Raw genomic sequence first — 25,527 nt, forward strand, 5'->3', positions numbered from 1 at the left:
ATTATATTCAAGCTCCTCAGTAATAGATGTCTATTATGTAATGAACCGCACCTGAAAGCAAACGTTGGGTCTGTTTCCTTTGTTTTCCAGCATGAAATAGCAAATCGTTACAAAAAGCACCTGCAAATGTACAATAGCGTTTTTTTTTTCAAATTACATTTTCAGGCTTCAGACACTTTTTTAATAAAACAAAAGTGTCCGGAAACTCATTAACTTTCAGGTTTGATTGAACCTGAATTAAAAGAAGTTATCTGAAACTTCCGGGATTCCATTCTCTGATGCAGCTGTCTCTAAAGTTGGACGTGATGTTTAGCAGATGTGAACGGTGCCTTTTCTCTTGTGTTCAAGGCTATTCGCTGTGTGAGCTCCACACTGCGTGTCCTGTACTGCTCTATTTTGTTTAGATTATCTATGTGGTGTACAGATAGAACTCAACTGCATGGTGTGAATTCCGTGTTCAGGACCAGCAGAACCTGAAAAACCAATAGCTGACACGCAGCTTTCTCATCTGGAATCAGACGCGCTATCGTTGCGCCACGAGTTCACATCTCTCAGCCCCTTTGAATTCCCCAAAGGAGACAAAAAAAAATCCGTTAAGAGCGCCGCTCTTCCGAAGAGAGTCTCTTCTTCCCAGACCACATTTTATTCTTCCTGCGCAGCTCTTGTGCAGGTGTTGTTCTCAATTACAGATCCAGGAACACTGATTTTTTTTCCTATTTTTTTCAATTAAGTACCCCATGGTGCAACGGTAGCACGTCTGACTCTAAATCCCCAAGTTCATTTTCAAAGTATATCGGAGTCAACTGATACTGATCAGGTTCTGCTGCTACTGAACCCGCAGTCTTCACCTTAAAGTTCAATTCCCCAAGCCTTTTGACCTTATATGTCCATCCCTTCTCGTCAAAACTCGTATTTCCACAGGGTACCCTCCAGAAATCGCAGTATAGAATGAAAAAACTCCAGTAGATCTCGGCCGCTGTTGGTGATTTTCATTTAAAAATAAATAAATCTCTGGAAATTTTACGGAGTGTATCACTTTCACCGAGACCGAGAAGTGTTAAGCTGTACATGAGTCTTTGTGGTTCGGTTGTTAACCAAAAGGGTGGTGGGTTGAGCCCTCCCAGGGACGCTATGAGCCTTTTAATGTACACACCCGTCTCACTTTAACTCCACGGCCGGTCTTATACTGCAATCAAATACAGATCCCGTAGGAGGCAGTAAGCCCGCGTATATAGCTCACTGTGTGTATAATGAAGAAGCAGAGGTTAATTTCTCATCTGCGCGTTACAGAGCCTTACGCAACTCGTACTGTACGAACAGCTAGAGTTTGATCCCTGCACGGGCTATTAGTTGAAAGGCCATTGTAAATGACGTGTAAGAGATTTATAGATAGATACTTTATTGATCCCGTGAGGGAAATTAATAAAGCTTATCCAGCTGGCGTTTATGTTTCACACTAAATTGCGATCTTGAAACCAAAATAATTAGAAATATGGAACACAACCGTTGTTCCCCAAGAAGGAAAGCTGTTTAACACTGTCGTCACTCCTTTTTATTTAACCCAGATTGTGAAAACAACTCTGCCCTATCAAAGGAAAATGTTGCACAAAAGTTGGAAAGCACACTCTGAATCCATCTGTACTGTATACTTGATTTCCGCGATCCGTTCAAGGCTGCTTGGTGCTTCGCTAGCGAGTCATTTCAGGGAAGAAACTCAGTTTAGAGAACTACTGGTGCATTTTCACTCATTGAATTTGATCTTTGTACTCTCTTTTCATTCTCAGCTATAATATTTCAAAATTACAGTTCGGATTTGTTGGAAAACTTCACAGGCATTATTAAGTTAGAACTGTATAATTGTATTTTAATATCTTGGTATATTTACCTTCATTTTAATATGGATGTAACCATAAATGTTGTACTTTTGTCGTACTTTTTAAAACATTTTAACTGAGGACGCACGACGACTATTATACCATGTGATACATGCAAGACATCTGTAAACGAAGATGTAATTACAGTCAAATTGGCAATTAACAGAAAACCACAAGTTGTATAATATTATTTCTCTATGTCGATGATTAGTTGAAGGATTTGAAGAAACTATATATTATTCCTCGATATCGATGATCAGTTGAAGGATTTGGAGAAACAGCAGCGATAGCAGGTGATTTTGGTTTTGAACCCATCTTTACACCTCAATAATCCATTTGTCCTCGAAAAAAGAAAAGACAGGCATGTTTTGAGTCTCATAATGATCATATTCTCGATCCAAAGAAACGTATAAATTTGATTCCTTCCGTAGTATTTTGGATTTTCTTACAATGATCTCACGAAGTATTGCCAGGATCTATATTACCGCTCGGTAGCGATAACACTGCTGATATTGATTGAGTAGACATCGATGATGTATTGACAACTTTATCTGAAGCGAGAAGTCCTAGAACACTGTCTATGATGTGTTAGGATTCATACCAAGATATACTTTTTGTTTTCAACCCAAAATGCTGCTATTGCATTACACATTATATGAACATTACCAGTTTTGGTAGCTTCTCTGCGCGATTTTTCAAAACTGAAACTAATTACAAAATTACTTAAGATCAACCATGACAAAAACATATAAATCAGGACTAATATTAATATCAACTGATGTTACTACAGAAAAAAACTACAGTTAAAATTTAACTGAAATATTAATAAGACTATGCAAGCCTAAAAAGTAGAACAATTAAATTTATATAACTTTTTTTTGAGAAATGGGCTCACACACCGGAAGACACTAACGTTTCTCTTCGTTAGAATATGTGAATAACAGTTTAACTAAAAATGTTTGGAGTCCAGAGGGAGGACTCGCTCGCTGAATGATCTCTCAAGAAATCCCTGGTGAGATTCAACAGGTGTTTTCTTCAACAGCCACTAAAAGTCTGATGACCTTCTCTGGATTTTCTGAATATGACGTTAAATTAGTTCAAATCATTTGGTAGTTAACAGAACGAAATGCTTTGGAGGTACATTTAAAACAGCAGAGCAACACTGTAGCACTTCGTGTGTGACTGAAATTAATTGTGTAAACCTGGCTCTCTATGAACACGAGCAAAGAGTTCTCACTCACCAGAAGATTGCGATGTGAGCACAGTAATATAAGACACCTGGAAATGCCGGGGATTGAACCCGGGACCTCATACATGCAAAGCATGCGCTCTACCACTGAGCCACATCCCCTAGGCTACCGATGGTGGAACTGACGTAAAGATGTTCATATGTTTACTGAACACAATCCACCCTTCACGAAGAATGCCTGCAGTTTCCCACTTTCGCGTTTCTTCTACTACAAAGTAAATTAATGGGAATGAAGAAATAAGGAAGGGAAAATAATCGCATCGAAGCTTCCAGAGACTGGGCAAAATGAATAATTTATTTTTATATCCAGTCACATGGGCGACGGTGGTTGATTCTTCAACGGGGGGGGGGGGGGTGCGTTTTTCTACCTCCTTACTCGATTGTCTTTCAATTATGTTTTCCTTGAAACCTTTTTGCATCTTTTAAGTGCTTGCGATTAAATTACGCATAGAAAAACAGCAGTACAATTGATGTTCATGGACCGATGCACACAACTCCAGTGATAAAGCCCTGTCTGTAAATATTGTAGAAGAACGTTAAAGGGCGAAACAACGCTCCAACCACGTGAATGGTAACAAGAAGGATCGTGTTCTTATTTAATATGTGCTTTTGAATTGCCTTGTCAATACACGCAGGCTTTAGAGATGGACAAATAATTTACAGTGGTGTTTGTAAACAAAGATGGAACATGTTATTTCTATACCAGGAAGAAAGGAGCAGACTCTTAAACTTTAAGAGGCAGAAACAACACCTCATCACAGCTAACACTAATTAAAACGACATCACAACAGAAGAGTGAAGCCTTGAGTGAATCAAATCAGTTTTTGTTGGTCGTCTGTGTCTTCATAACTTTGTAGGTGAGAGAGAGGATTGCGAAAATGTGCAGGTGCTTCTCAGAAGTGCGTTGGTGGTATAGGTTCCTTCAAATAACTGAGCCAGTGCATCCCCCATTCTTTTTAAGATGATCTGTGATCCGGTAACACATCTCCTGAAACTAACATTCGAGGTAGGAAGCATGCTCTTAAACACCAAAACACTCAAAAAGGAAGAAGCAGGTCTCTGTACACAAGACGGTAGTGCGATATTAGAATTTCTGAGTTCTTGATGGATTCAGGCTCCTTCTCAGAGGTCCTTGCTCGCCAAATAACTTTGCATCTGAGGAAGAGCACCACGGAAAAAACCCAACTCAACAAGCGAGCGCGTTGGTTGCTCTTGCTCTTAATGCAAGGAGCTGTTTTTTTTTTCCTCGCAATAATCATTATTAACCAGAAACAGGTAGCAGCACAGGTAGGTTGCATTTGTGATTATGTCACTTCTCTCTGCTTCAGCAAGGTCAATAAAAGACTCTGAAAGTAGTAAAGCAAAACTGAACTCAAAATCATATTAGGAATTCTGAGCGATATCTCCATACAGGTAATCCAATAAGAACGTTGAAATATTTGAATATCATCTCTTTGTATATTGCGCTGCTTTTTACCCAGAGTAAAACTATTGGATTGAAGGAATGCTAAGCGCTGGGTTAAAATGTATAGTTGTTATTTGGAGAAATCTGTAAACTCGTGATCTTATATGTTTTAAAAGACAGCACAGGAAAAAACGACAGTGCTGATTATTTTCCAGAGACGGAGCACTGATGACCTATCCGAGCTGATTGATAAAGCCCACCCAGTGGATACTCTAGCAGAACGTCAAAGAACATTCACCTTTGTATCCAAAGAAACCACAGGAACAACATCAGGAAGCACAATCAATTCCCCTTTTAAATCTTTCCTGTAAGTTATGCTATGTGAATTCATGAAGTTAATCCTCTGAAATCTTTTGACCATGAACAAAGTATTTCCGATGGAGCGCTATGTTCAAAGATTTAATAAGCTTTACCCCTGCCAATGATTTGGCGTGAAGAATTAAAAGTTTCACAGACAAAAGCAGCTCACCACCACAGCCAATATTAAATGTACTTGCCGGTACACTATCATGTGCACTGCCTCAAAAGTGATCTCGGCAGATGTTGTTCCCTACATAAAGCTGAACATGCCAAAGAGAATTTATGTTAAGAAAACAAAATATTTTTTCTGCCTTGATGTTAAGCCTGTATTTTAGAAAGTCTATCTCTAAACACCTCCCGCAGCCTAACAAAAGGTGCTTTTACTGATCGTATTGCAGGTCTTAAAACATTAACATTTTGCAGCCGTGGGATTCAAACCCACACCCCCAGAGAAACTGAAGCCTAAAATCCAGCAACTTAGACTGCTCGGCCACACTACCTTCCTCCACACCCATCTTCCTCACATTGCTGGCTTGGAAAATGCCGGGGGCTTCAGCTCTTGTCGTCGGATCTAATGATATCATGATATATGGAAGTGACTGCACCTTCATCTTCCGAGATACTTTCAATAGCACAAACGCTACTTTCACCGGCACAAACAGCAATAACGAAGGAGGTGGGATTCATCCTTTGTGCTGTTTGTAGGGGCGCAACTCTATGGTGATCTACTGACTTGAAAAGCAAAATTCAAAATCCTCTGCTACTACTATTGCTTTTTTCATAGTTTCTTCAAATCCTTCATTTGAACGTAGATTTTGAAGGATATTGATGATAATACCACATAAATTGTGGTTTTCTTGTGATCGCCAATTTTATTCAAATACCAGCCATTTTTACAGTTCCTTGAATGTTTCACAAGGTATAATACCCCCCCTCGCATCCTCAGCTAACATATTTTAAAATGACAATAGATTATACAGCATGTATGTTAACATTTATATTAAAATATATAAATAAAATAAAGTAAAGACACCAAATAACATACAGTGCTAACCCAATAATTCTTGTCAGGTTCTCCAACAAATCTGCATTGTTATTTTAACATGTTTCAGCTGAGGGTGCAACAGGAGTATAAATGAATTTTCTCGCCAGCCATTCAAAGACCAAATTCCATGAGTGAATATTATTTTCTCAGACGTTGCCGGCATTGGACTTTGCCGGTGGTATTGAATTATGTCCACAACTATTGTAGTAGTTCCTTCTTGAAGTTCGACACGTGCAAAGCACTCGTAATATCATAGGCGTTAAAGTTCGCTGAGTCTATTCGAGTCATGGTGTGTATCCCTGCCTATCATTGGGAGACGGGTAGCTTTTTTACACTCAGATTCCAATCTTCAATGCTTTGTGTGAGAGCTTACATAACTTTCATTTTCTCACATTTTCTGACGACTGTTCCAAAGGGGCACCCTGACAATTCTGAATACTTTTCAAAAATCTGCCTGCATATTTGATTATTGTCACTTCATTTAAAAAAAGTTCAATATTGATCATAACTAAAGAAAATAATGATCACGAACAAAAAAGGGATAAAGATGCGAGTCAATCTTGAATCTTAGCTCGGTGACACGGGCTTTTGTTCTGATATGGTTGTACAAGAAACAGGAGGAATCGCCAGTCTCCTATAGAACGTGAGATGAATCAGGAGTGAGCCATTTCGTATACTCGTGCATATGTCAACGCCTGAACTACATCGTAAAACTAACATTAAGTTGTCAGAGACATTCATTTATATACAAACAAGAGACAGACCAAGTAATAATTCTACATTAGTTCAGGTGGGTACACCTGAACTAACTAACAAACCTATTAATAATTCTACATTAACGTGTCCTACACTGATCAGACTAATTGACATGGTCTGATTCAGAGCCTGTGCAGTTCGTGCTAATTACAACAACGACAGTTCTTAACCCTCATCACCGAACTGAGCACAAGTTCAGCTGTTCTCCAGTTTTGTTACACATGGTTTTTCATTGCAAATGAGTTCAGAGCTGGAGCTGATCTCCAGACAATACAGTGTTTTGGGTAATTTGTCGAAATTCGCATGAGGCTGCAGACAACTTACCCAAGGTGTTTTCTATAGCTTTCAGGTGCAGTTCATTTATATTAAAGAATGTAAGTGGTATAAACGCAAGGAGTCAGACGGCAGTCGAACCTATAATTTTCTGATGCGAGGCCTGAAGCGTTATTCATTACGCCGCTGACCCTGCTATTGTAGTGCTAAAAAAACACGTTTTCTACATTTATGTCTGTTTAAAAATCACTCTCTAAAAAAGACAAAGGGTTTGTGTGTCGCGCTAAAATTCCGCTTCATTTTGAATGCAAATAAAAACCGTTTTATTCCAAGAAATCATAAATTTGTCACATCCTACATACTATACTTTTTAGAGTCCAGACTGCAAACCAACAGCTGACACTGGTCTTTTACAGAACCGTTTTGAATTCCTCTACTTTGTCCCCGTGACGTCATTGTCCTGCTCGCAGCCGAGCCCAACACACGTCTGGTTCCTGTCGCTGGGGGTACACCCTGTGGTCCATGCGGGTCCTAATACCCCAGTACAAGAACGGGGACACTAAACTGTAAACAGGTGCCGTCCTTCGGCTGAGACGTAAAACCGAGGTCTTGACTCTCTGTGATCATTCAAGAGAATGGTGGTGGTGGAGGGGAGTCCCCATTACCTGTAAAGCGCATTGAGTGGAGTATCCAGAACAGCGCTATATAAGTGTTGATGATGATGATTAATATTATTATTATGATGTAAAATGCAATAAAAAATGAAAAAAAATATCAAACTTTGATTCAAAATAGATTAATGTAAAAACTGATAAAGCTTATGTTTTTTTCAGGGCTATATCTACTTTTTTTTTTAAAAAAGCGAAGTCTGTCGCGATTGTGAAAGTTAGAGAAGGTGTACCAGCGGGTGCCTTTATATCGCGAGCGTCAGTCTCGCCCGTAGCTGCGAGAAGGTTAAAAGTGCACAATTGAGCTGTCTTTCGTCAAAGTAATTGCCGGAGCAGTAAGACGCAAAGCACCATCCAGCAGCTGTAGACGATGTTCGGGGAAGAGCTAATTCTGTTTTTAGCACAGGGAGTGAGAATGAGCTCAGTCCGGCTCCCAGCACAATCCATCCTGGTTTGGTTACAGTGCGTCTGAGGCTCTTTGGATCGTAACGTAAAAAAAAAACAATTGCTCACATCATGTGACTTCCACGAAAGGAAGGAAAAATATCACTCAAAAAAATCAGAACTGAAGATTTGGATCCTGGGCCTCAATTTGATCAAATTATTAAAATAATAATTATCAAAATATCAGACTGTGTTTCTGCAACATTTCGTGCACAGTACGCCATTTTAATCTAAAACAGTCACAACAAGGGCTTTACACGCAGTGTGGGGTATTTTCCCCTTTTATATTTTTGCCACTTTATATCGAACCTGTTATACTCCCAGAAGGGCACAGTAGCTTGTACTTAATAAAAATGTACAATTCACCACTGGTATAAACAGATGTGTGCCGTGTTTGCCTTTGTTAGCATTTGTTTAAAAAATAAGTTCACAATACGATAAAAACACAGAAAGCACAAACTTTATAATACAACGATACAAAATCAATACCAAATCATTATGCCAATTAAGTACCTATCCTTTGAAAACAGAGAACACCTTTATATCTACAAAAAAACTTGACATTGGTATGTATTTTTGGATTACAAAGCAGACAGTGTAGTCCCTTAATTCAAAGATCAGATCTTGGCCAAAACAAGACAATAAGACGTGGGCTGAATTCGGAACAGGAACCTCTACTTCGTCGTTTATTGAGCTATTGATCAATGTCTGATTGAAACAGATTCGCTTTTTTAACTCTTTGATTAAAGTACACAAAAAGCACCTTCCTTCGAGCCCGAATCGAACCAGCGACCTAAGGATACCCCGCTGATTTTTCTACAGTCCCTCGCGCTACCAACTGAGCTATCGAAGGAATGTCATCTACTACTTTCTGGCACATACTGCCCAATGTAGTGAAATGTTCCGGGTGATTTAAATCCCACTTCAACATCAAGTTTCCAACTCGTTTCCTTAGTCTTGTTTACCTTGAATTTAAGCCACGAACCAGGATTCTACTGTATAAACTTCCAGGGATATTACAAAATGTTTGATGGGGCATCAATCATTCCAGTCGGAAATTGACTCCTTTTTTATTCTCGAGGGATCATATTAAACATTTCATTAGTATCGAGAGGAGGATCACCATGAGACACAAAACAAACAGTTTCTTTCTGTCTTTATTATAAAGTAGCGTTTGTGCTACATTAATAATATTTTCGTGGAAATAAAGAAGTTGTAAATTTTAAAATTTATATTTGAATCGAAATGTGGTTTTGAGTTAAATATTAGCGCGTTCATGTAATTAGTTTGTGTTTGTCATTACTATATATATATTGCCATGTTACTAGAATTTGTAACTGAAGTTTACTAGTTGTGTTTTTTATGATGATTAGACATTTGTTGATTACAATATTGTATATAATCTATAATTTGAACTACATATTTTTCATGTGTGAATATTTGTATATTTTAAGAATACATATCTAAAATAAATCATTGGCTTTATTTACTAGTTTCTACACCTATAAAAATCTTTCTTTGATGTATAATAGACCTTTAACTATATATGTATTATAATCTTCTAAATTTATCCGTATAATAGAACTCCAACCATTTATGTATAATAAACATATAATCATAGATGTCTAATTGATGTATAACGATATACGTATATTAGAATTTCATTCAAGACCAGTTACGGAGCACATTTACACGTCTAAGGTATGCGTTTAATAGTCGTATATTCTACATCTTTTGCTCACTGGGATGTGCCGATTTTAACTTAGCAAACCAAGATACACATTTTCTAATGAAGCCTTAATTAAAAGACAGTTTGTTTCTCGAAAGCGTGTTATGTAAAAAAAAGAGAAAAACGAAAATATATGGATGACAATCTTTCAAAGCTGAAGATTTTACTTTTGAAAAATTGACATTTTATGTATGCAGATGCATTCGCTGGTTTTAGTACTTTGCTGTACTTCCTGAATCATTTTCAGTATTAAAAAGTGGGTGTAGATTTTTCTTTCAGGTTAGGACGCGAGTGTGTACATGTGTTTGATTTTCGTTTCACTGATTCTCATTGAAGATTTGGGAATTGACGAAAGAATCAGTTGCCTCGGAAAGCAGAAGGTTTGGTTCTCAACGATATTGAAGACACGCCCATGTAGAGCAGCGGGTGATGTTTTCTACTATAAAAGACCAAGTGCTCAAAATGACGTCTGAGTTTACCGTTTAGACTTTTCATCTCGGGCGCACTTTTAGAAAGCAAAGATAGAGCAGTTGTGTTGAATCGCCCCATGACAGCTGTCAGCAGAGTGGCGCAGCGGAAGCGTGCTGGGCCCATAACCCAGAGGTCGATGGATCGAAACCATCCTCTGCTATGTACACTTTATGCACGATTGATAAGCACACCATCAATTTAATGAAGTGCATTAAAACTGTTTTTTTTCTCTCGTGTGTATGCAAGCTTTACACTTAAGGTACTCTTTCATCTTTACCAATAGCAGATGCCCAAGTGTATCTTTGGTTGTTCTGCGATCCTTCATAGTTTCCTCAATTCCTTCAAATGAACATCCATATCAAAGCAATTATGTATATATATTACAATTAAGGTACATATTAAAAATATCAACGCACATTTGTATAATGCTCATTTAATAATGATTGTCAAGGATTGTCAAGTTCTCCAACAAATCTGTGTACTAATTTTAAAATATTTTTGCTAAGGATACAACGGGTGTATAGATGAATTCTCCCAACAGCCAGTTAAAGAAAAATTCCACACGTGAAGATGGTTTTCTTGGACATTGACTTAGGTACTTAATTGTTTACTTGTTGTAGTTGCACACGAGTAAAACACGAATATTTCCTGCAACATTCAAGAGGGTTTGCGAAGAAATCCCTTCAATTTTAAGCGGAGATTATGTTTACATCATCACAATCTGAAGCGCATCCCTGAGTGCGTTTGACCCACCAGCCCTTTGTTTAACAGCTGCACAAGGACACATTCCCGTTGCTTTTTACAAATCACTCGCATTTTTTTGCAGCATTTCTTCTGTCCTGAGGAGCAAGATTTGTATTTTATCTTTCAGAAGTTGTATGAATTTCTTGAAGTTCAGAAACAGCTTGTTCCAGAAAAGAAATGAACACTTGCTTCAAAGTAAATCAAGACGTATGTGTCTCTTGCTGTGTGTGCTCTTATCTGTCCATCTCTCTCTCCTCTTCTCTCTGGCAGTCTGTGCAGAGTATCTGAAGAGGATGTAACACCACTTGGAAAAGAAGAAAAATTCTCAGGAAAAATTCTCAGGCAGAATAAAAAATCATTATTCTCTTCTCAGTCAGATTCACAGCTCAGACTCACACTCAGACAGGATCTCAACTCCGTACTGCTCTCTATCCTCACAATCCAGAACCAGAAGATATTCAGACAATCAGTGCTGCTACATGAACAATATCAGACAGAACAGCCTGGACTCATGTCACATTTCCCCCTTTTATCCTTCCTCCCAGCCCTCTTAGAGACATAAAAGAGCTCCTGGTTCTCCTCTCTGTGAACTGGGCTCAGGGGTCACTGATCTGGCAGTTGTGGGCTCTGATCCAGGTCGAAAGCAAGAAGGTTCTATTAACGCTTTCCAGGACTTCCAGCCCTTCAGTATTACTTTCTTTACTGTATGTCAGCCTCCCAAAATGTTTATAAATGTTTTATAACACATATGACTGTGGAATTATCTTATTATTTATATATAGTATTTATGTAATAAACACCAATAGTGACTCTATGATCAGTATATTGATTATTTGTAGCCGATGGTCCGATGGTCGTGTCTACAATAGTGACCATTTGACCAGTCTGTAGCTCTGAGCAGTGGGACTCAGATCACACAGAAGACCTGTCTGTGTGTGATTCCATACCAGCCCTGGGATTCAGCTACTCTCACAAATGTCTCATAGACCGTCTTATACATTTACAATTAGATGAAGTCATGTAACAGTTTTACAGATAATTTAAATAATCAGACAGCAGTTTTGGCAGTGGATACATCTCCACATGGGGGAAAGAAACTGAAATATATGTGCTCACTGTAAAGTAGGAAGAGGTGGTCAGACAAGCAAAACAACTTTGCAGATAATGTGAAGTGACATTGTTTTGTGTCAATCAGCTCACAGATTTCACTTCATGTGCCTTAAGCTGTGCAATTTGTATGGTTGTTGAATGAGATTGATTTCTTCACAAGCCCAGTCAATTGCCAGTGGAGAGCTTGCCGACACACACCTTCATGAAGACTCTCTTTAAGATTTCATTGTCACGTCGCCTCCTTTGCATACAATAGTAGCTCCGACACTAAGAGAAAGGATGAGAAATGGCGTTTATCATGCGATTGCAGTGTTTGTTTGACTGAGGATCCTTGTGTGCTGAACTGGCCTCTGGAGAAGTGTAGTGCAGTAAAACAGAAGGTATGTGTCACTCAAGATTTTTTTAAAGCAACAAAAAAAGTGCTCGGAAATATTTTACAAGAATGAAACCTTACATTCACCGAAATAAACATTCACCCTCTACATTAGCAGAGAACAGTAGGACAGAAGGTTAGTGTCACTGGACACTGTGTTAGAGAGGCCAATCTCTTCTCCCTCATTATGCAGGCTTACCCACTCATGATGAACTGTCCTCCAGCGATACTCAGCTGCCATAATCGACTCAGACATGACGTTCATGTACATATTATACCTTAATATGGCACTTATTTACAATAATTTGATCAAAACAACTGGTGAAAAAATAATAATCAAATATATCTTTCCTTCTTTTAGTAGATAAAGACTTTGTCCAAAAAAGAAGCATTTATTCCTTTCCTCTCCTACCAGCCCTTACAAGTCACCCAGTTTTTAATTTAGAGCTGGATTAAAGCTCTAGTCTCTTTGGGGGTGTGAGTTGGAATCCCACTGCTGCCAAATATCTCCATCTATCTCAGTGTTAAGAAGCAAAAAACACACATTTGCTGCAGAAGGAACAGGAGAATTTGTGCCATTCAGCCTTATAGCGTGATGTCATTTTCTCATTCTCATTTTTAGATGCTTGTGATCGAATCTATGATTCTTATGAGTGTGCTCACCCTCCATAAAGGTAGCACAGATATTATGTGCCACGTTTTCAGAGAATCGCATTAAGTGCAGGTCAGAAGAAGGCGACAAAGTGTCCGCTAGGCAGTTCAGCGATTTCAATGGTGTTTTCTGTTGTTTAGGTCCAGAATGACACCTGTTACAACCAGGAAACACACAGTGTCAGGCATCAAGAAGACTTCCCAAAACCATGATCCTCTCCTTGATCTGGTGATGGCATCCAGACATTTCCTGCAACAAAGCCAGGATATGGTCTTCAACAACACGAGTGAAAAGCTAATTCCCAACCTTTGCAATCCTTTGCAAAGAAGGACCGCATGTGCTCAATGTTAAATGCACTGTTCATTATTAATAATAATAATCTTTACATTATATAGCACCTTTAAAGCTGGCTTTTCAAAGCGCTTTACAGAATCACAACAATAAAGTTAAAAAAATACACAAGATAAGCAGGATGAGAATACACAGTTAGAGGAGACAATAGATGGTGGTATTAAATGCAGTAGGAACAGAGGGGTAAAGAATAGTTCATTAAAGGCTCTTCTAAAGAAGAGGGTTTTGAGTCTGGATTTGAAGGAGTTTAGAGAAGGTGACTCTCTGATATCCTCGGTGATAAAGATCCAGAGCTTTGGGGTAAAACAGGAGAAGGCCCTGTCACCCATAGAGTGTAGATGGACGGGGGAACAGATAGGAGACCAGAATTAGAAGAGCGAAGGTTGTGAGGTGGGGAGTAGGGCGATAACCCAGACAGGTACTGAGGTGCCAAGCCATGGGGAGCCTTATAGGTGAGCATGAGGATTTTGAAGTTGACAGGAAGCCAGTGCAAGGACTCCAGGACAGGAGTAATGTGATCACAGTCCAGTGCTAATTTCTTTCTTGTGGCTGCTGGTTCATTTTCAACTGTGGACTCTTAAGAAGTCCTTTATTTGACTTGATCAACACCAATCCCTAGAGGATTTTGAAAGGTTGAATCAAAATGATACATGACTCTGGTGGGACTTGAACCCACAACCTTTGAATGACTTCATTCAATCAAGGCCTAGAAGTCCAATGCACTCACCATTGCGATATAAAACAGCTACAGAAAGCTGTAACTCATGCTTCTCCCGTTGTCTTTAAATTAAGCTCCATAAATATTGACAATGAGTGGCCTGTTGTCTACGAAGAGATACCGCTGGGATTCGCACCCAGGGTCTCCTGGTTTTTAGTGAGGCGTCTTAACCAGCTAAGCAACGGTGACAAACCTGCTGAATGTTATCCACAACTTCAAACACCTGTGAGAAACAGGCACCTGCAGTGTTTCGTCTGCTGGCTCAACAGATAATCCTTTTCGAAGTTTAAGGAGAGGATTTCTTTGTCAATTCAATTAAACATTTTAGAAATGCTGAACGATTGATGTGTTTCACGTGCAGAAATATTTTATCGTTACGTACTTTTTCTATGCAGTTTAGTTCTCCTTCAACTCCGCCCAACAACAGAGGTCATTTTAAATACAGGAGTAAAGGCACATTGCACATCTGCAAAACATCACGTACAGGTTTAGGGAGAGCGACATCAGTTATTGGAAGGTTGGAAGTTTCGGGTCACTTTTTTATTATAGATTCAAGCAGCCCTGAATACCTTTTCAAGAAACATTTCAGAATCCCAGTCACATCCTGTATGATTGCTACACAGGTCTACAGTATACAATCAGAATACTGTTTGTGCATTATATAAAACACACCGCCCAAAGCATTTCTAAAACAGAAATTACATGTTTCTGAATGCGCCCTCCTTTATAAATAAAATAAAAGGTCTGAAGCCTGCTCCAAAGAAGCACTATATTCAGAGCTGACAAAGATGTGATAGGAAACATCTCGGAAAACGAAGATGCAGTCATTTCCACGCGTCGCACAACAAGAGCTGAACCCACCCGACGTTCTCCAAAAGAGTAAGGTGTTGGGAGTGTGGCTGGGTGGTCTATGTGCTGGGTTTGTGCTCCATTTTCTTCGCTGGGTTAGGTTTGAATCTTGCCGCTGCTAAGTGTTGGTGGGTTAAGACCTTCCTTCTATTGCGACTTCAATGGGTAAAAGCTTTGCTTGACAGTCTGTCGAGAGACTGAACTAGGTGTTTCAAGATAGTCTTTGTCAGCTTAACATCAAGGCATGAAAAAGCCTCATTTTGTGTTCCCAACAGCAATGCTCTTTGGTCCCTTCAGCATTATGCAGGGAACAACATCTGCCGTGATCACTTTTGAGTCAGTGTGAATCGTAGTGTGCCGCAATTGTTTTTAAAATTGGTTTTGTAGGCATGGTGCATTTGTCTGTGAAACTTGAAGGCTGTGCTTTTTCACGCAGAATCATCGGCAGGAGCAAAGCTTATTCAATCTTTGCGCACAGCGCTCCATCAGAAATACTTTGTCCAAGTTTTGAAGAGATTGTGGGATTCTCTGCACGCGTTCACATCACGTACCTCAGACAACACCACCATTCGATGGGAAATTGATTCTGCTTCTTGCAGTTGTTCCTGTGGTTGCAGTAGTTACAAAGTCTCACTTTCCTCCACCTTCTGCTATAGTATTCACTGGGTGAGCTTCATCATTTGGCTCAGAAAGGTCAACTGTGCTTCGGAAAAAATCAGCTGCAGTGTCGTTATTTTGTTGGTGAGTATTGCTGTCTTTAAAAGCACATGAAAAACACGAGTTTGTGGATTTCTCCAAATAGCAATGAATTCAGTTGTGCAGTGCTTTACTGCTTTCAGAGGGTCTTTTATCAATGCTGCTATAGTAGAGAAGTAACATAATCACAAACGCAACCATTTGTGCTGGCTGTTTCACTAAGTATTAAGCTTTTTCAACTATCACATGATTTTAACTAATTTAACATCATCTCCAGGAGAGCACCTCGCACTGCTCACTGAGCTGATGTACAGTATGTGCCCATTTCTCAAAAATTAAATATCATCTGAACTGATTTTTTCTATTTTAAATGCTTTCCTACTCTTTTAATATTTCAGTTAAATCTTGAAGTACATTCCATTGATATTAATCCTAGTCCCGATGAACGATTCCGGGACATGGTGTACCTTAAATAATGTTCTAATAGGTTTCAGTTTGGAAAAGTGCGCTCTCCAGAAGCTACCGAAACCTCTAATGGTCGCACAAAGCTTAATGCATTAGCAACGTTTGGGGTTGAAAAAGAATATTACTTGCTATGAATACGAACACTGTTACAGGAGGCGCGTAAGGACTATTTTAGCTCAGATCATCAATTTATCTTACATTTCTACTCCATTAATATCGCTATTGAGTCCTAAAGGTAGGTCCTGGCAATACTTCATGAGATCTTCTTAAGAAAACGTAAAAAATATATTTCCAGTGCTGAACAAAAAGTAAAAAATACCGATTATGTGCAACTGATAAAATCTCTCTTCCAGGGATGTTGTAGCCACATGCAAATTACTTTATCAGCTTTAAAAGTTTCCTTTGCATTTATAAGACGATCAGCATGACACTCAAAACATACCTCTATTCAGTAAGCGCTGAGTCTGCTGGCTGAGCTAGTTGCCTCCTCACACATAATAGCAGCCCAGAAGCTAAGATAAATGAAGAGAAATTGCTTTTAGTGGGCACTTTTCATATCCGATGAGCTTGACATCTCCCAAGGGTGACGGAGTTCTTTTGCGACACTGCTTTTCCCTTTTTTCTTCTTTCTGTACTCTGATGGAAAAAAAACGAGAAAGCATGTAAGGAAAAAATGTATTTTTTTCAAGGAGAAAATGTGCACCAGGAAATGTTTGGTTTTGAAGAAGTGATTTAACATGATACATGACCTAATTTACTGTAGCAAATGCTCACACTGCAAGGTCTGCTTTACTGCTAGAGAGAAGTAGAGTGAAGATGTCATAATTTCACTGCGTTGTTGAAGAAAACATCTTTTTCTTTGAATTCTAAATCAATCAGAATTTCAAAGTGACACACAAACCCTTTGTCTGTATTAAAGAGATGATATTTTAAAACTGATAAAAATGTAGAAAACACGTTTCTCACTTAGAAATTTTAGATGGGATGGTGTATTACTAGTTGCAGTGCTGAACTCACCATGGTGCCATTCAGTTACATGATTGGCCAGTGGTTTAATGGATAACGCGTCTGATTTTGCATCATGAGATTGTGGGTTCGACTTCTACCGGGTTCGTGTGATTTTAAATCAGACTACTCAGAAATAGATGTCCATTATGTGAATGAACCACACCTGAAAGCAAACGTTGGTCGGGTTTCCTTCTTTCCAGCATGAAATAGCAAATCGTTACAAAAAGCACCAGCTAATGTCCAATAGCGTTAGTCATTTTAATTAACATGAATATACTGTAAGGTCTTGGTACATGGGAGTGGATTTCATCCACAATTTAAAAAAGGGCAAATTATATTTACAGGCTTCAGACACTTTTTAATACAAAAGTGACCTAAAACTCTGTAACTTTCAGGTTTGTTTGAACCTGTAATGAAAAAGGGGCCTGAAACTTCCATTCTGTGATGTAACTGTCTCTAAAGTCGGATGTGATGTTTCACGGATGTGCAGTGTGCCTTTTCTCTTGTCGTGTTCAAAATGACTTGCTGTGTAATTTCCTGAATGCGTGTCCTGTACTGCTCTGTTATTTCATTTAGATTATCTATGTGGTGTACAGATAAAATCAAACTGCATGGTCTAATTTCCAGGTTCGGCACCAGCTGAACCTGAACATACATCAGCCGATCTCGACATGATTTGAGCACACAACCTTTTGATGTGGTATCAGATGCACTACTGTTGCACCACGAGGTCACTCCCCATAAGGGCTTTTAATTCCCGCAAGGAGAAAAATCAGCGTCCCTGAAAAAGATTTTTTTTTTTCATTCTCTCCTGTGAGAAGCGCCGCTCTTCCAACGAGGGTCTCTTCTTCCCAGACCACAGATTATTCTTCCTGTCCGGCTCTCACACAGAGAGCAGACACACTGTCTCCACTAATGTGTTTACTACATCTATAGATCTGACCCCCTTACAGCCCTGATATTCCTGGACAGGATCCCATATTGAGCAGTATTTCTCGCGTTCTGAACTTACAGTGTGTACACAATGTACTTTATACACAAAGTAAGTGTTTTCGTAACTCTTGGATGTTTTGTGAAAATGTTACTGGCATGCCAAAATCGCCCCCTCAACTGAACAGTCCCACCCACCTCAGTTTTGATAAAAGGTTTGGATAAAAAGTTTTTGAACACTTTCACTTACTTAACTTGAGCCGTAAAAAATAGTTGTACTTTGTCAATGGTCAGATAACTACACTAACCCCGAATTCACAGTTACTACATCAGACTGTTTGATGTGCAGGAGGGCTATCCATCCAGGAACAGCACGTTACATAGTGTCTATGTTTTTGGGTGTCAACATTATTATGACCTTATTTGCTCAGGTGGACCAATGCCTTGCAGTAGTTTATCCTCATACTTACAATCGTTATATAACTAGGACTGTAGTTATAGAAGTTTGTACTTTCTGTTGGTTTTACAATGATTTCGTAATGATTCAGAACCTCGTTACCGTTGATGTTGTTGCAAAAATGAACACATATGGTTGATGCTCCAGGAAAAAATAATCACGTGAGTTCTGATGAACGTGGAACTGTTCTTCATCACTAAATACCAGATTGCTTGTCGTTATCTTCTAACATGAAATACTAATCAGTGGCATGCTTGTGAGAATTCACTTGGATGGTTGTAATGGCTCCGTTTAAACCGAAATATCACTGCCCCCCTCAGGATTTCAGACCCCCCCCTCCCTACAGATCATTCCCCTGGCGCCAGTCCTGGGTATAATGATGAACATAGCTGCCTTGCAAGCAGTGAATCCAGGTGTGATTCCCACCTGACCCATCGACAAACCTTTTCCAATGAATCTTTGATCAATTTAAAAAAAGTCTTGAAGCTGGTAGGCTAGGGAAGAAGCACTGTTTGAGTGCACTGAGGAAAATGTGCTACTGTGCTGTGCTGCTCCAGTAGCGCAATTTGTCAGGTTGTGGTGCTTTTATAGTGGAGTTATGCTGAGGTTGTGAGTTCACTTATCACAGGGAATAGTTTCTGTTTTCAGCCGCAGAAACTTGCTGTTTAATTTAAGGCAGTTCTTGTGTTACTTTTTCCGCTCGATGGAGCTGTATTAATGCAGGCACACCTGCTTCCACGTACACGAGGGTAATTTTCCTCTTCCACCTACAATTTCAACATTTACCTTGGGAGATGTCAAACCACAGAGCCTGTGCTGCGTGTCAGTGCCGGCTTATTGGACACCCCGTTGAACATAAAAAGCATATTGAGCTCCTTGGACATAAGCCATTTCTCGTCACTTGCTCAGCGAGCAGGCTCAGCGCACACTGAATGCAGGTGTCTCAGAGCAATTGAGATGTGTCCAAGTGGCTGTAAAAGGGATATATATGATGCCAGTGCTGTGGCTTAGTTCTCCAACGGCAGGTGTAGCGGCACGCCGGTTGGAGTATTCTCGGTCGCATTTAATGGCAACGTCAGCTCAAAGATTTGGTTCAAACCACCAAATGGAGACGGGTGTGCAGACAAGCTGACCCTGCTGATGTGGGATTAACACTAGGATGAGTGAGTGCTGTGGCTTAGGTGGTTAAAGCGCCTGCCTTGTAAACAGATGATCCTGGGTTGAATCCTAGTGGTGCCATTCTTCCTGTCTTGCTGCACAGTTTATCATTATGGACGGCAACATGCTTCTACATTAAATGTAATGGAAGTGTTCATTTAATTTTTGGAACAACTTTTTAAAAAAAAATCCATACAAATTGCAAAAGATAAAATAGTCATCTTTCTTGTCGGTGCAGAGGAATTACTGCCAGCTGGCCAAGAAATGAAACGATTTTTTTGTCTTTAGCCAAAAACCTGTGAATGTAGAAAAAAGGTGACGTGCGTTAGTTTCTATGGCACAATCAGTCATCGTATCCTTCAGTAAAACATAACGTTGGTAAATCAAAAGTCCCCACAGACGCATTTCAAATTAATCTGACCTCAACACCGTCTCCCCTAAATGTGATGGGGTTTCTTTGGATGTCCTTAAGCATCCTGATAGTTGCAGAGATTTCAAACTTTTGGCACAAGTCAAACTCCAAGAAGTTAATAGTTGAGCGCCTAAGTCAATATCACCTGGAATGTGACTATGTAAACTTAAATAGTATTCAAAATATTGCAATTTTGTTGTAGTTTAAAAAGATATTTTAGCTGGGGATTCTCAAATGATGAGGGTAGAAAAGAGAACCATTCGACACCATCAGGAATGCTTAACGTGTGATAAAAGTGTTTTTTTAATCACAAAGTGAAAATAGTGAATTTGTCTTTCATTTAGACGTTCATCAAAAGCTCTTTAAACGATGAAGGAGAGGTTTGTGTTCCGAATTCTCTTCGTGTCTCATTGTCTTGCTTTGATTTTTAAAATGTACACTGTTGACTATTCACTCTTCCTAACACAATTAAAGAGCCGAGTTTAGTTCAGAGGTAAAGCATCTCATGCATCGTATGAAGCTCTGTTTTCTATCACCAGCGTCTCCACTCTGGATTTCTTTTTAAGTGCGATATCTTTTCTGTGATTTCTTTCGTTTGAATACCCTCATGTGTGATGTAAGAGAAAACCGGCTCAGGGACGCCAAATATGTAACGTTGTGGCTCTCTGAAGGCACCAGTTCTGTAGGGTTTGGGCATTTACTGTGACAATTATTAATTGTAGCAGTAAATCACAAAGTTGTTTCTTTTGATGGCTTTAGAACCCAACCATGCGACATAACTCAAACAATGCACACACACAGGTACTAATACACGAGGATACATTTATTAATACATAGAATATGCATATAAACCTAACAGATCTTATCGAGAGGGTTATCAGAATACAAAAGATATATATTCATTCAGTTACGAAGAGTTACACATCAAGAGGACATACGTGCAGTATATCATTCATTTAGACCGTTTCGTAAATGAACTTGGTTATAACTTCTACATTAGATACTCAAAACAAGTACATAACTCTTAGGAATTAAATTGATATCAACTGGTTTGGATAACAATTGAATTCTCGAGCTGTAATGCATTGAAGTTGAATACTCATCCAATTTCTTTGGGGATTCATATCTCCTGCAGGCTCAAAGAAACAGTTGCAGGCTGTTGCTGTCCAATCCGCGCTCTCTGGCTCGGTGCCAGGCTGTGCTGTGCGGCTTGCGACGGTGCGCTGCTGATGCTCACTGACCGGCTAGTTAGTGTTGGCTTTAACTAGCAAAGTTTTCGCACAGGAGAAAAGATGACTGTGGGTCCCAGCAAGTCAGGAAGAGGACCGGTTCGGTCCTGATGAAGAGCTAGTTCTGAATAGTGATTCAGCTGTCCACAGTTCCGACCTGTTCACGAGGCCTGCTGCTGGCGCTAACCTCGGGTGGATCCTCTGGTTATTCTCTGGCAACCTCCGCTCTAGACTCTTAGAACAAAGGAAAGTTCTGCTTCAGCTCGTTGATTGGCTGAAAGTTCCATGGGCATCAGAGTCCCACGTGGGTTATTCAGCCCTACCAGTCCCTGATTGGTTGATCAAGGTGAGATATGAGTCATTTACTCCTGACACCTAGAAATGCAGTCCAGATGTCCATCTGGCACTCCCTAGACAGATAGGCGCCAATGGATGACCATTGATCATGATAGCCAGGCTTAGCTAAGTGCATCCCCCTTTGGGAGCTGTCCTAGGACCTTAAATCACCCTGCACTAATGGTCTCTCTGTGGCTGCACCACAGAGATGAACAGAGAAATGGGGCCTCATTTGGGAAGCTCAGAAACACTTAATTCTGCCTTATTATTAAGCCTCGCCGCTACAGTGAATTTCAGCGTTTTAAAGAGATGTAATTTTTAAAACAGACAAAATGAAAGACTTATTAACTAAATACACATAGAAAACCTGCACCTAATTGAGAAAATTTGGACTGGGGCAATGTATTATTGTAGCGGCGCAAGCTCACAGTGGTGCACTTGAGGAATGCGGTACAAGGGCCAGTGGTGCATTGGATAACGCATCTGATTATGGATCAGGAGACTGTAGGATCGTAATGCTCTTAAACCCAGTACCATAACCGCAGTGTGTTCAGTCCTACACAACCTTTCTATCGACTGAATAAACCTCCTGTTCCATCTCCATCTTCTTCCCACACATTCCGGCTATTTCACCACCGTTACTGTTGGACCACAGTCACAGATACGTAAGGGACACTATTCTGAAGAACCATCTTAAATAAATAACGTTGCAAAAGGTAACAATAAGGGTTTCTTAACGTAACCTTACATCTGGCCATACAATACAATTTCTGTACCCTCAAATAAAAAAAAAATTGTACTGCTTTCTCCTGAGAAGTGTAGTGTCAAATACAAGTGTAGTGTCAAATCACAATAAATAATACATCAAATATACTAAATTAACACCCAGATATGACAGATGTGACAACACACAGCTATGACAGAACACATTGAAGACTTAAGCCCTTTAAATTTTTATTTCCTTAATTTCCATTCTCTTCCCTACCCAGGATAACTGAAAACTAACTGTAATAAAGACTGTATATGCATTACTTGTAATACAGCTATTAATAAAGATATACATGGAACCTAATTATTCATAAATAACACTTGTATTACTAAAAATGTGTTATGATAACATTCATTGTGAATATTTGTGGTGTCTGGAAAGCAATTTTGGTTAAATATAATAATAATTTTCAAGCAAGTGGTGCATAAGCTTGTTAATTAATGAGTACATTATTTCCATTACATTCAAGACAGTTCTAATGTGATCAATTGTTCTGCTTAGTCCGCTACCGAGTTGCTTAAAACCTATGAAGAGGTGGTTTAAGCTAGACTCCTAATGCAGTAACATCTAATGGGCAGCAGCTGTTATTTTAGGTTTGTTGCAATCGAGAACAGGTTTAGTACAGAGCTGCTGACAAATTTCAGCGGAGTTTATTGTATATAAGTTTATTGCAATTGACCCATTGTAGCTACCAATCAGCAGCAAGGAAAAACAAACTTCACTTGTGCCTTTTAAAAAAAGGGAAACAGAGTAGTAGTTTATGTGGTAATTTCAGGTACTGTACAATGTAAGAACTAAAGTTAACTACTCCCATAGTAATGCGTGGGGTCCTATCAATAGAAAAAAAAATGTTGTAACCCAAAAAAACAACAAACACAAAACGAGAATCTTCCAGGAACCTAGGTAAATCCCTGTAGTAGTCTAACAACTATGAAAAAAAAAACCAAACGCAACACCTTCAAAAGAAAAAGAACATTAAAAACAAATCTGGGGAACAACAAAAACACAGAATCTAATGTGAGAGCTTTTTCAAGTCTTCAGTGCTCCTCTCATCTCAGTAGACCTCTCTCATATATTTGTGTACAGGTCAGTTGGAGGTACACAGCTGATGGTAATTTTAGTAGGGAGCTGCGTCAAGGTTTATTCCATGCTGAAAAGAGAAGGAAACATAATGTTTCAGCTGTGGAGCCTTCTTTGATTGTGACTCAAAATAAACCTTTACTTGTTCATTTGATGTTAGTTTATCTCCATCAAATACCTAAGAGTATCTAAACTCGACAGTTGCTTTCAGTAGCTGAAAACACTGCTCCAGGTGAGGCTTGAACTCACAACCCCAGCATAACTCCGCTGTGCACTGTTGTATAAGTACCACGCGCTGATTGATTGCGCCACTGGAGCTGTGCAAGTTGTGATCCTTATACAGACTGACGCTGCAGAAACACAGGGTGAAAACAGTTTCGGTTGTGGATCCATCTCCACATGGGGAACACTAAAATAGCAAGGAAAATACAAGAAAAGAAACTGAAAGAATTGTGCTAACAGCAAATGGGGACGGAGGGAGGTGGTCGAACAAGTAAATAAGCCTGGCAGATTATTTGTAGCGACATTTTTTGAGTCAATCAGCACACTGATTTCTCTTCATGTACCTTAAACTGTGCAGTTTGTATTTTCGTTGTAGATAGGTTTCTTCAGAAGTCCAGTAAATTGACGATAATGGAGAACTAGCTGACACACCCCGTCGTGAAGACCCTCTGTAAGGTGATTACACGTTTCATTTTCAAGTCGCCTCCTTTACACGCAATTGCAGCTCCGACACTGAGAGAAAGCATGAGAAATGGCAGTACAGGCTCGATGGCTTCACATCTCCTATCAATCACATAAAATTGCAGTAAAGCGCTCTAAATATGACTCTGAAGTACTGGGAAAGATGATTATTTTGAGCGTGCCTCCCAGGGTCTGCTACAAGGCTGAAGTTGGCTTCTTATTCGCGTTTTTCGTTCCGCCTTAAATGCTGCTGCTGTGATGTTATGTCGCCTTTCGCCTGTAGATGGCTCTATTCGATCAGTACTAATTCGGCTGGAAAACTGTAGACATCCTCAGTGAAAGGGAATATCCAAATAAATAGCGACTGTCCAAATTATATTTTTGTATGGAATATATTTTAGAAAATCGCAAACCAATTTTAAAAACTCACCATAACATGGACTTGCACTGGGAAAAAGGTGATTGTGCTTTCTGCTTATTGCTACGGCCCTCCCCCCTGATTATAAAAACGTCTCACAATTCTGACACCGAGGTGTGAGAGACAATGTAATAGACTTTCAAAATCCTGAAGTACAAGACATTTTAATGCACCATTTTTCAAATATGACCCTCTGATCTTGGCTTGTCAGAATACATTGCGAAAAAGTATGGCACGAATTGCAATGGCACAAATTGTTGAGAATATCACTGACCATGCCGATATTTGCAGGGGATATGAGTGTTTTGCGCACGTTGAACTACAGCACGTAAGAATTGAGCTTCTTAGTCAATATCACCGGGGAATGTCCAATAATGACGAACATCTGTAGCTTCAAGGAAACTTCGACTCGCACATGGAGTTTTATCTTCGAATGGAGGGTGGGAGAATTCATTTATACTCTCGTTGCTCATTAGCTAAACTATTTTAAAAATATGACGCAGATTTGTTCGAGAAACTTGTAATCGTCTTAAAGAGAGTCTTCTTGAAGACGTGCACCAGGTAGCTCTCCGCTGTTAATTGACAGGACTTTAGAATAAACTGTTCTCATACAAATTACTGTTTGTTCAAACATACAAATTACACATCTTAAGGAACATGAAGAGAAATCTGTGTACTAAATAACATAAAACTGTCGCTGCAAATTATCGCCAAGCTGTTTTACGTGTCCTAACACCTCTTTCTTTCCTATTTTGCAGCGAGCACAATTCTTTCTGTTTCTTCGTCGCTATTTTACTGTCTCTTCCCCCATGTG

At 39.4% G+C, this 25,527-nt stretch overlaps 1 non-coding gene across 1 annotated transcript; it reads right to left on the minus strand.

Annotated features, from left to right (window-relative positions):
* Window positions 1–3,153: 3,153 nt before the first annotated feature.
* Window positions 3,154–3,225, minus strand: trnaa-ugc (transfer RNA alanine (anticodon UGC)). The gene has a single exon. It is a non-coding gene; the product is annotated as a tRNA-Ala (tRNA).
* Between the last annotated feature and the right edge of the window lie 22,302 nt (window positions 3,226–25,527).

Source organism: Atractosteus spatula (assembly GCF_055471065.1).
Source record: "Atractosteus spatula isolate fAtrSpa1 chromosome 10 unlocalized genomic scaffold, fAtrSpa1.hap1 SUPER_10_unloc_5, whole genome shotgun sequence".
Lineage (NCBI taxonomy): Eukaryota > Metazoa > Chordata > Actinopteri > Semionotiformes > Lepisosteidae > Atractosteus > Atractosteus spatula.